Source organism: Strigops habroptila, chromosome 1, assembly GCF_004027225.2.
Source record: "Strigops habroptila isolate Jane chromosome 1, bStrHab1.2.pri, whole genome shotgun sequence".
Classification (NCBI taxonomy): Eukaryota; Metazoa; Chordata; class Aves; order Psittaciformes; family Psittacidae; genus Strigops; species Strigops habroptila.
The window spans coordinates 40,966,773-40,979,131 of record NC_044277.2 but is presented as its reverse complement, the minus strand read 5'-3'; the positions used below and the strand labels follow the sequence as shown (position 1 = coordinate 40,979,131).

Below are 12,359 nucleotides of genomic sequence, written 5' to 3'. Positions count from 1 at the left end.
CAGCTTCTCTGAAGAGCCTATGGGGTTGATGATAGTCTACTATGCAGATCCCTCTTGGAGATTCAGGAGGGAGGAGGCATACCTAATGGTATCTCAGAAACAAATTTAGGGTCAAAAATCATATTTTCCATAGTGTGTACACTTAAAAACTTTATTTCTTTACTTTTAAAACATCATCAAGGAGCCGTGCAGTTTCTAAATTTAAAAGATAGGGATCATCATGCAACTAACAAATAAACACCAAGACCCCACAAATAAATAGGGAAGCAAGCTGAATGGCCTGAAAGGTGTCTAGAATGCTGAACCTGCTGCTTGAAGGCTGAAAGCAACTTGTACTTCTTCAATATTACAGTATTATTCCCTGTGATCCTAACATAGTAGCACAATATTCACATTAATAACAATAAAAAAGAGAGGTATTACTAATGCTGGTGTTATAAATAACATTGGGACCAAAGTATTCAGGGCCAAAGCTGTTTATTTTCTCATGCTATTCAAAATGGGTTAGAGATATTTAAGAAGAGACTTTTTAATGGCAGCCAATAAAGTGTTGATTGTTGGGAAGAAAATTCTGAGAATATTGTATCTGAGCAGGTTAAGCTTTTCAGGATAAATGTTAAATCAGTCTAAAAGGTTATGTTTATTGAACTGGTGTCAATTTATACCATAATGAACTTTGCATGCCCACAATTTTGGGCATGATTTTCATTGACTTTGAGTCTCATCTGTGAAAGTGCTACTGGAGACAAATGGTTACTAACCTTTTGTAAAACTCATTGTCATAAATTAGATCAAGCTGAACATAATCTTACAGCAGAGTTTACTGCTGTGGTTATGCTCCCCTCAGTGAAAGAGTATGAAAAAGCAAAGGACTGACAAAGACCTAGCTATGGCGCCCTGCTTCCAAGGCCAGCCTGTGCCTCTCATGGTACAGATTTGGGTAGTGTGTAGGCACATGATATTTCACAGGGACCACCCACTACATAAGGGTTAGCACAACTTAATGGAGCTCCACCCAGCTCTGATGCCCAAAGAAATTCTGAGTTGCCTGCTTAGAAATACAATTTAAGCACTTCATCTCAATCTGACAAAACTTTGAGGACCTGCCCCATGAGCTTTAAAGGATGAAGATTTCTTTAAAAAAACCCACACCTATGTGCTAAAGCTATGGGTGTAATAAATAATCCTCCAAAAATCAAAATTTGTGTCACCAAATCTCTTCAAACATGAAAAACAATAATTAATATCTATGAAAAGTATGCTCAGCAACTGAAGTTTTGAATTGAAAGCTTGCTTGTAGTTTTTATGATAGCATGAGGAGCATTGAATTACTATAATCACCCACAGATATAGTGCAAAACCATCATTTAGTCTATTCTTCTATTACCTTGAAGACTGAGAAACAGTCTTGAAAGCCTGAGAAGAGAAAGAAATCACAGAGGCACCACTACAAGTGCCTACAGAGCTCGAGTAGTGACCAACAGGAAAAAGAGAATGTGGAGCTGTCTGGAAATGTTTCTATCGTCAGTGTTTAAAAAATCCAAATGGTTTAAAGTAGAAATCTCTACTGTATTTTGAAATTAACAGATATCATTATATGTTTACTGATGATTTCTTATTTTTTAAGAATTAGTTTTGAGAAAAGAAATCCTTTTCTGAAAGGATATATAAAGACTTCTAAGAAAAGCAGGGAATTGCCCCCCTTCCCTTTTTTAAATAGCACATTTCAGGGACAAAATTTGGTCCTCTGAACTGCATAGCAATATTCAGTTTTGCTTTTCTGCTCTCCATTAGTAGTTTGAAGGCTGTACAGAAAAGACAGGATTCACCTCCCTACCTTTACATGCCTGAAATGCAGATACATATTTCTGAGGTAATAATCATTGGCTTCCCATCATCTCTGGGTAGCCTGTAGGCAACCTGCAGGCATTGCTGCTGCTGTATAGATATGTGATACATCTATCTTACTTCATACATCTACTTCGGAGTGAGATGACTCGCATCCAAGAAATGTCTCTTTCTTTCTACTGACTGTAAAGAGAATCTGGATGACTGGCTCAGGTCTAGACACTTCTACTGTGCACACTGATATTTCACCAGAGGATTCCTAACCAAGGAACCTATGGCAATCACTGAGCAGCATCTTATAGCTTAAATAACTCGTACGCTAGGTAGCTCTGATCTGTATTTTAAAATAGAGATGAAAAAGCAAGAGAAATAAGAGTAGGGAACCATCCTCCAGGAATGAAGGCAGTGCCAGTCCTTGTCGGAAAGAACTGGCAGACAAAATGAAGTTGATGAACAAATAAAAGGGAGCACTAGTGAATGGCATAAATTAGAGAGTTAGTCACAGCTTTCCTATGAACAGTGTGGCTTCAGAGACACAGGAGAATCCAATGTCAAGAGGCAGACTAAAAAAAAAACATGGCAAATATTTCTTTACCTAGATATAGAGGAATGAAGACAATCAAGTTCCAAGCAGAACAGAGGGAAACTGAACTCTGAGAGCTGATATGGACTGAAATATGATCTTATTAATATTAGCATTGGACAGTGTTTTATGAAGGAATAGAAGTTTTCCTGATAAATAAATGCATCACATGGATTAGTGCCTGATAATGGGAAGTGTCTCTCAACTTGAACTATTATTATATGACACTGAATACAAAAGTTTTCTTAAATCTGAGTTTGCTATTTAAGTTTATCTGTTTTTTGCTTGGTTTAATATGAACTATTGTATACTTGAGAAAACAGACATCACCAGTGACAATGGCTCTGCATTTAATTCTGTTTGGTTGGTTGGTTGGTTTAAACAACCAACAGGTTTTGTTTAACCTGTCCTACTTTGGCATCTTCTGTTCCGTGCCAAGTTTTCAACCACAAAATTAAAGAAATTAAAATCTGTATTCCTTCTCGCAACTTTTGTTGGGTCTTGGGAGCCAAAAAGAGCCAGATTTTAAAAAATGAAAATGTAATTGTGCCTACATTGCCTGCGACAAATATGCCCTTTCTTTCAGCATGTAAGGTGAGTGTTTAGGCAAAGAATTATTGACACAATTATTTGCTTGATTCGTGAGTGTCAAGCAGGGCTTTTTCACATGCATTCAGTGAAACCTAGTCTGAAAAAAATAGTCTTTATGCATTGTTTTATTTTGTGTGTTTACTCAAAAAAAAAACCCAACAAAACAGAACAAAACAAAAAAAAAAAAAACCCCAAAAAGTCTTGTGGGTAAAATTCAGTATATCCAAACAAAAGACTGGCAGCTTAAGTAAGTGTATGAATGGGGGAAGGGAGACTTATTTCCTGAGTTTCAACAGATGTCATACTTAATTGGTTGTGAAATAAACCAGAGCTACTCTCGGCCTGTTTCCCTAGTTTCAGCTGTGAAGACACTTTCAAACATGTGCATTTCCCTCCTGCTTGTCATAATGAGGGTGTGGGGTGAGAATCAAACCTCCAAAAGGAGTAAAGCAGCATGCATGTTGCATACAGGCCTTCAGATACACTAATTAAACAGAAGTGAGAGTTGCATCTTTTGTTCCTGCAAGATACACATCAATACAACATTAAGCTAGACAGTTCTGTTAAGGGATGATTGTCTTTTGTCTTCTGCTAATATCAGGAAGTCACTGGACTATCCCATTCTGCACCAAGTTTTTTCACCTTCATCTATTTTCTCTCTAAAACACCCTTTTTCTTAATTCAAAACTTTGACAATACCTTACGATTCAGTGAAATGCAATCATTTTTGTATTATGACATAAAGAATATCTCCCAGATTATTCTTTTTCCCCCTTGTAGATGTTTTCTGCTAGAAGCAGCACAGTAATACCACATGTAACACAACAACAACAACAACAAAGATAAAAAAAAGAAATAATCGTCAAGTACAAAATGGTTTGGCTAAACATAGTGAAGGACACAAGAAAATGTAGATCAAGACTTCTCACAGGCAAAAAGCCCAAACGTTTGGAACTGTGGTTAGCTGCTGCTCGATGGTAGGCTAATACAAATAAAGGCATGTATTTCTAAAGGACTAGGACAAAGAATGTCAGCCACTCATGTTATATCTTACTGTATGTAGCCCTCTAAATTAAAATTCTCTTTTGAGCTTCATTGGAAAAAGCTAAATATGTAATAGGTGCCTCTCTGTGAAACTCAATACAAGCAAGTTCTAAAAAAAAAAAAAAAATAGAGAATAGTGTTTATTAAAACATTTCAAATAGAAATGTAATGGAAATTGCATGAAAAGAAAAATTAAGGACAAGGTCAAATATGTTTAATTCACCTGCGACAACCAAAATGAACAATATTTGTTCTTCCAGTTTGGAGTTGGAACCCAGATCCCAGGAGTGCTAGGAGAGAGCTTTAATCCCTAGAAAAAATTCAAATTCCCAAAGTGCATGATGGAAACCAGTATAATCCTTCCTGAAGTCAGAAATAAAATCAAAAATACTTTATTTGCTATTAAAACAAGAGCAGTCATCATGATCTTTATTCTTTTAATATTTTACAGGTCTGACTTTCGACAGATGACCTCTCTTGTTTGTCCCTACATGTTTTCCAAAATATAAAAGTGAAATAGAGTCCCAAGGGCACTGTACTTGAAAGGTTATGAGAGTTAGAGAATTTTAACCATGCCTGCCAAATCAGCAGATGGCTTGTGATTATAATTATATGCATCAATAAAACGAATAATCTTTACAAAATTTGAATTTCTACTAAAGTAAGGGATTTAGTAAGCAGATGCAACAGAATGCATTTTCTTTAACCCTTTTTGTAGACACTACTGTATCTCACAAAAATAATAAGAAAGCTGTCCACAAAGTAGCCTGACCATACACTTGAGCTTTAAATATGTGTTTCTTTTGAACAACTGTCAATGTTATTTAGAGTGATTTATGCTTTCAGTTGCACTTTATTCACTAAATGTTGAATGCTTATATATAGGATGATTCCCATCAGACTCATACTTCAAAACGGTGTTTAATTTTATAAAATGTTAGAGATACAATGAAAATGTCATGTGTACTCAGCCTCTTCATTTGTACTATGATGGTCATTCTTTCTGTTCAGGATTTTGTGACTTTCCATACCTTGTATGGAGGCTGAGTTAACCACATTATTAAGGAAGAAAATATTTTTCCCCAAAATGTGGGGAATTTATTAAATGTTTTGAGGTTTGTTTTTTTTTTTTTTAGTCACAAGACATTGAATTATAGAAAAGAAGATAAATTAAGACAAAAATCACAACATTGTATTTCTATGACCACTGTCCTTTTACTTTCAAACTTACTTTTGTAACAAGGTTTAGATTGTTTGTGTTAGATTGTGTCAAACTTCTGCCTGAAGTAGGAGAAAATCACACAGTAAAAAAATTAAACAAAACAACCAAAAAGCCCCCTAAGCCCAATCTATTTCTGGACTGCATCATAAAAATGCTCTTTGAAGACAGGATGAAAATATTCTACACTCTTCTACTACAGCAAAGAAGAAAAGAAGTGAAAACAGTAACAAGCACATTTTCAGAAAAATCTCTCTTTGGGATACTGTAGCTGTATACCTACAGTATTTTAACATTTATTTTATTGAAACATTTAAATATAAACTCTTATTGGAAGAAGGTATGTGTGTTGGGTTTTTTTAACTACTGTAATATCTCTGATGTGAAGAGTATTTCAATGTTCGTTAAAAAGTAGATTTTTACTTCAGAAATGACAGACCCATTACTCTGTATCATGTAAATCCTTCTTAGCATAAGGATTATTGACCTGATAGTCCATAACAGTGCCTCTGGAGCCATTACAACTATGTTGTGCCAATCCAGCTGCTGTACGTGTGCTGCAGCGGGGACACACACTGGAGGTGTCAAATTTTCTCCTGAGATTTAGGGAACTGACCTGGTGACTCTTCCTATCACCTGAAGAAACATTGTTAAGAACAAACTGGGATCTCCAATCCTCATATGAAATTATATTTTGGAAAAATTCTAAAGCTTTTTTTTTTTTTTTTTAATCTAATGCCTCATGAAGCCGAGTTCAAATACACGTCTTTAAATGAAAACCTAGCTCCTTTTAACCAAAGTTCCTTAATGAAGGGAAAAGTTCACACATGAAACCAAACCTGAAAACTGAGCTATCAAATGTTACCTGAATTTAATTAAGCAAATCAATAAACCCCTCATCTTCAAAACACCTGCTTTACTGTATTGAAGTGAGCCATTGACCTCACCTCAGTGGAATCACTCACGTGTACGAATTCTCTTGTCAGTGTTCACCTATCCAAGAAGGTAAGCCTCTTTTTCATCATAAAGTAACTTTTGCTGTTAGGTTATCACCTTTTTGAACCAGAAATCTGTCATTTAGAAAGGCAAAATTTGCTAGTATTATTAGAAGTCTTCTATGAACATAAATGAGAGTGATTCTCCTCCAAAGAGGTTTTATGTAAGCACTAAAAAAAGTTAAGAGGAAGACAATCTTTTTTTATCACTAATTGAACCGTATCTTTAGTCTGAAGTGATTCAAGATACTTACAATTCTGCTTATGCAGTTTTTAATAATCCACAACTATGCGCACATAAACTACAAGAAGTGACCCGGTCCCAGTTACACATATATATATACTTCCAAAATTAAACAGTGGAGTAACAGATAGATTTTGGTCTAGATGCTTCGTATAGATGCTTCTAGCTTATAGCACCTAGGTCTAGATGCTTCTAGCATGGATGTACTAGAGTGCAAAGTTTACTCTGTATGTTATTTGCTATGTTTTTTTTTGGAGCGACAGAGCCAGGCCTTCAGGAGGATTGTCTGTGACCGACCTTAGAGATACTTGCTTACCAGGAATATCAGATATTTTGGGATTACTGTCTTGAAAATCTATAAGCATGCAAAACCTGAATTAAAATTATTCAAATCAACAGTTTAATGCCGTAAAGTTCTTCAGATCCGCATGCACAACTCACACTGTTGTCCCGTGGAACTGTGCGCAAAGATATGTGCAAAGGCCTTATATTGGATTGTAAGGTCCCAAAAGTCTATCGAAAAGCGGTTTCTGAAAATGTAGTGTGTTACATAGTTTATCAGGGAGATCAGAGGAGCAGCATCAATTATCAGAAATCAAGCTTTCTTTTCTCTTAGGAGTACCAAAGAAATGACAAACAAGAGAAAATGCAATGAAGTTATAAACTTCTGAAATTCACTGTGGCTCAGCCTGTCAGATTACAGTAGCAGTATGATTTTTTTGTAGCTCTGCTGCATGTGTGTTACCTCTATGAAATCACTCTCTTCTTTTAATAGGATAAATGACAGCTGAACTTAGTCATTAATGTGGTGAATGCTGAAATATCAAATACCCTTTCTCATTCACATAGACATGTAAAAAGTGTGATGACTGTGATAGGGATATGCTCATTTTTAAAAAGCTGTGATGATGCACCTGAACATAAAATATCCTCAAATATTACCTGTTAAAATGATCTGAAAACTTACTATCAATTACAAAGTTCAAAGCAAAACTCTGTTGTAAGTCTATAGCTTACTAAATCTCTGCTGATCTGGCAATTAGGTATGAATTAGGTAGGAATTATAGGACTTAGCTAAGAAAGCAAGCTTGTTTTCTGATGCCCGCATATCTCACATTTTCTGAGGTAACATAAGGAAAACATGTTGCTGAGATACACACATCTTAAAAACATGGAAAATAAAATTAAACACAAAATTTTACTCAAGTTTGTTTACTTCGTAGTTAAATTTCCTAAGTTGGAATTGTTCTGAAATGCAAAAGCAGATATAACTGTTACTTAATATAGACTGAGTTTAAGTGAACTGGGATATTATATAGAAAAACATAATTTTTTGCTTGTGTAGAAATTTTATATAAATATGAACATGAGGATTTGTATATATGCATACGCACATGCACTTTTGCAAGGAATCATCAAATGCAGATGTTAAAATATTACATTTTATCTCAGTTCCTGTAAGCTGTGATGGTACTTTTATTGTCCGTACAGTAAAAAGTATATCCCTGGGTAAGCGACATATCATAATGAAGTGACTTCTGTGACCTATGTAGAGTTTTAATTAAGTGCACAGGTTATTCTGAGACATCTAAATACACACATATTGGCAAGTGTTTTCCTGAGTTAAATAACTTTTACAAAATAAAACAAAACAAAAATAAACACCACAAAAACCAACTGTAACACAGGCTGATATCTAATCCCCACTTATTTAACTGTCTCTATTTGATAAAGCATTCTTAAAACATATGGTTTTCAGTGGTTTTGCGAGGGGAGGAGGGGAGAAGCATTGCTTAATTCACACAGGCATCTTGCAATAATATCAGTAATATCATGTCATTTCGAACCAAAGATCCCCTGAGCTTCTAAAGTGCAAAGCAGACAGAAACATTTTAGCAATGCAAACAAGACTTTCTAGCAACTTCCTGTTGCCATTTTTCAGCAAAATAAGGAGACCTAAGATACTAAACTGAAACACAGCTATGAAAGATTTTATCACTGGTTACACAGGCAGGCATCTGCTATTCTAACATATCAGCTGAATATTTTGCTGCTGTGCAAAGAAAATAAGTAGTGACTGTATAACAGCAATCTTCAACTTTTTAATTTCAGCTCATATAAAAAACAACACTGAGAGAGATAGCATGTAAAAATCTGCTTTAAAAAAAATCCCAAAATTACAGTAACAACTTCATTTATATCTGCATAGTTGTAAAAACTGTACCAGGTATTTAAGAAGGTAAGTAGCTGGCTAATGGATTTAAATGTGTATTCATACATAGAACACATTTTCAGCAGAATTTTACAGAGAAGTAAAAAGAAACTTTTTTTGTCTGTAAAGTTTGTCAGACGTTGATGTACATCTGAGGCAGTGCTTATTGTGTGGCAGTTCTTACAAAGAATATTTATTTCACTACACTATAATTGCAGTATCTAGATCAGAAAACATACTGTTTCACGTTACTTTCCGAATTCCAGAAACTTTTGTAAGCTGGCAAATCAGATGGAGAGAAAATGAAACAAACAAGCAAGAAACAAACCCAACCTTGATTCCAGAGACATTTTTCTCCCCTTCGTGAACTGACAGGAAGGGGAAAAATCCCTTCATTATGACCTACTTGTCTAGAAACGGACTTTCAACCCCATGGTTAGGCTAAGATTTGCTCTACTTTCTCCCTAGGGCATAATTGTCAGACTGACTTACCGTGTGCCTTTTAGCCTTTGTTCTGCCTCTCACGCTGACATCAGGGAAGCAGTGATGTAGAATAAAGCAGGGGTGGGCTAGGTTAGTCCACTGTTTGTGTCGTTGTGTGGTGTGCAGGGACACTCTGTGATACTCTAGTGAGCTGCTAAGCTTTTTTTGTAGGCTTTGTGTCATTTACTTAACGACCAATCTCATTAGCTGCCAGGGTACAATGGGCTGATGCATTTTCTATGTACATACTCTACACAGTGACCCTCAAGGTTGCCGAAGGTCTATTTAATCAGTCAAAATGCTGAATATATTTGCAGTAAATCACTAAAAAAAATACAGGACCTCAGAGGTATCTCATGAGGGTTTACTCTTTCTTGGGAGTTATTTGCAGGTAATAAAGTGATATGAGATGTAGGCAAAAGCAAGGGCAAAGAAGGGAAAAGGGTACTCACTGGGTTTGCACTGGTCACCTTCAATTTAGGGAACCTTGGGGGCCCTGCATATCACTGTTTCTCTGCTTGTTAATTTCTCCCTGCAGTTCATGCTTCAGTGTAATCACATTATCACAATTAAACCCCTTTAAATAAGAAGAGCAGCACTAACAAAATACACCGCCTTTCACACATTGGGGAGGGGATATGTGTGTGTGGGGGGGTGATATTTATTTATTAACTTCCTTACTGCAGGCAACCTCAGGGCTGGTGTCTTTGCATTTCTAAACTCTCATCGGTTACAAGGTAAAATCCTTTTAACTCTTATGAAAAATGAAATGCTGAAAAGCCCTATGAATCATGACAGCTGTCCATAAGTAACAGGGAGAGTTCTATTGTCCAACTTGTCCCTGGATAAAATGAATACTTTACAGCAGAGGCTGTTCAGCTTGGCTAAAGAGTATGGGGAGAAGGGGAGGAGGTCACTGGAGATTTCGCACACTAATTTAATCTGGGAAAAGGACAGGCACTGCATCTCACTTGAACAGACTGGCAGCAATCTGGGCTCCCACAGAACTATCTCCTTTTGCCTGTGCTCTATTTATTCCTTATCTCTGTTTACCAACCGCTAGGTCCCTTTCATTCACACCACGAGGCCGTTCTCCTACTATCAGTCAGCAGCTGACACTGTGGAAGAGCCTCAAAGGCAAAAAAAAAAGGGATCAAAACTAAACCAAAGCTGTATAAACAATGCAACAGTAGAAGTAAATGCATAAATCCTAATTCTTAACCCAACCCACAGGGTGCGAACAGAACCTTTATAGTAAATCCAACAAACCCACCACAGTGAGCTACGGGCTACAGAGGAAATGGGAAAAGCCAAATATCATTCATGAAATCATCATCTCAAGCAGAAACATTGAAAACAGGCACTGGCAGATATTTACTGGTTTCAGAATAACAGCTTCATCCTGTATATCCCTCAGCAAATACTGAGGCACACATTTACCTGTGTATAAGGTGAAGAGGAGCCTTTGCCGCTGGACCATCTCATGGTTCAAAAGCCTTAGATAACTTTGCACTAACTGCTTGTGGTTTAAATTACAAGAAACAGAGGCAAACACTTTAGGAAAAAAAATCTGTATCTGGAGGTTGTGATAATTTGGATAACTTTATAGCTAGAACTTAAATGTCAAGTTATTATTGAAGCAGTTGTCCAATTAATTTTTTGTTTAAAACTCTGGATATTTCAATATCGCCCTTTCTCAATCCTTAAGTTTTGTTTTTCCCTCTTACTCTAAGTTTTTAGCGTTTATTATGAAAAGAAAATGGGGGAAGACAGGAAAGCAAAGATGAAGCATGTGACTAATAAAAAAGTAAAGGAAAGTAATAAATTCTTTATATTTGACATTCTGGTTTGGGGTTATAACACTGACAGTGAATAAGTTTACTTTCTAATTTTAATAGTATCTTATTTTGTATTCTTATGCTGACTTAATAGGAAATAACAAAATAGGAAAGAAATTGCAAATATTCGCAGAAAGACAGTAATATTGCTCCAGTGAAACATACCAGCTTTTTAAACCTACGTAATCTGTAACTCCCAAAGTAGGGATGTTCCTCCCAGAAGAGGAGTTATGCTTTCAGAACTGCTCTCAAGTTTTTGAAACATAAAAATACCAGTTAACAGCATATAGTCAATATACTGTCAAAAGTCTGATCAACATCATTATAACAATTCAAAGAAAATCTTCTTCATTATCAAAGATGATGAACTGGACCTAATTTCAGTTTTGATTTCCACCTATGTGCATTATGAGCAATGAAGTCTTTACTACTTGGATCCTTTTTTCCAAATGAATTAATGAATTAAATTTATCCTTTCACCAGCTGCTAGGCAGCAGATGGAACCATTTCTGAAGCCTTGTTGAATTCAATCCATAAAACTCATTTCCTAGGATTAGCAGTCCAAAGTTTCTTTTAATGTTTATATACCGCTTGGGATTTTGAATTTCATGATGTTAAACTTTCAATTTAACTATTTTTTTCATTTCATATCAAACAAATATGATCGTTTGGATTTCTATAGCTTTGTAACCACACATTTCAGGTCACATAAGGACAAGAATTCATTTCAAAAGCAATCAAGTAATGCAAGACTGGGATCTGGGGGGTTTTGTGCTTGTTTGCTTTGTTTATATTACGGCACTACCATAGAAACCATTTGTGTTATACTCAAGGCTTAGTTCAGACTGGGAAAGTTTTATAGTCTGTAACTTTGACAAAAAGTTTCACATAAAAATTTAGTTTTAATAAGCTTTTTTTGAAAGTTATTGTGCTCTTAGGGTGTATTTTCTACTCACAGAAACACAGCATGCTCCTGAAATAAGTTTTTCATACTCATATTTTTTTTATAGTTTACTCTTGTAGAAGGTTTGTCTAGTTTCAAGGCGGGGGGGGAGGCGGGGAGTAACAAACGATGACAGTTTTGTGAACACTTCAGTAAAGAATTTTTTCAGTCCAGTTACGAAATATTAAACAGCTACAGTACCCTGGACAGCTCCTTTTCTTTCATTTTTGGTTTTCTTACCTCTATTGCACACCTCTGCATCCGTAACCAGGGATCAGGGGACTTGAACTGTCATTTAATTCACAAAGGTCCTTATTTATAGATCTTTGAATTAACTAAATTATAATTCACCCAAAGTT

The 12,359-nt window shown here is 35.8% G+C and overlaps 1 protein-coding gene across 1 annotated transcript in view; it reads right to left on the bottom strand.

Moving 5' to 3' along the window:
• The window catches only part of ST18 (ST18 C2H2C-type zinc finger transcription factor), a 97,111-nt gene extending 87,761 nt beyond the window's left edge, over window positions 1-9,350 (bottom strand). Inside the window, 1 exon segment of the mRNA XM_030503993.1 lies at window positions 9,229-9,350. The gene's annotated coding sequence lies outside the window, so the exon portion shown is untranslated.
• Between the last annotated feature and the right edge of the window lie 3,009 nt (window positions 9,351-12,359).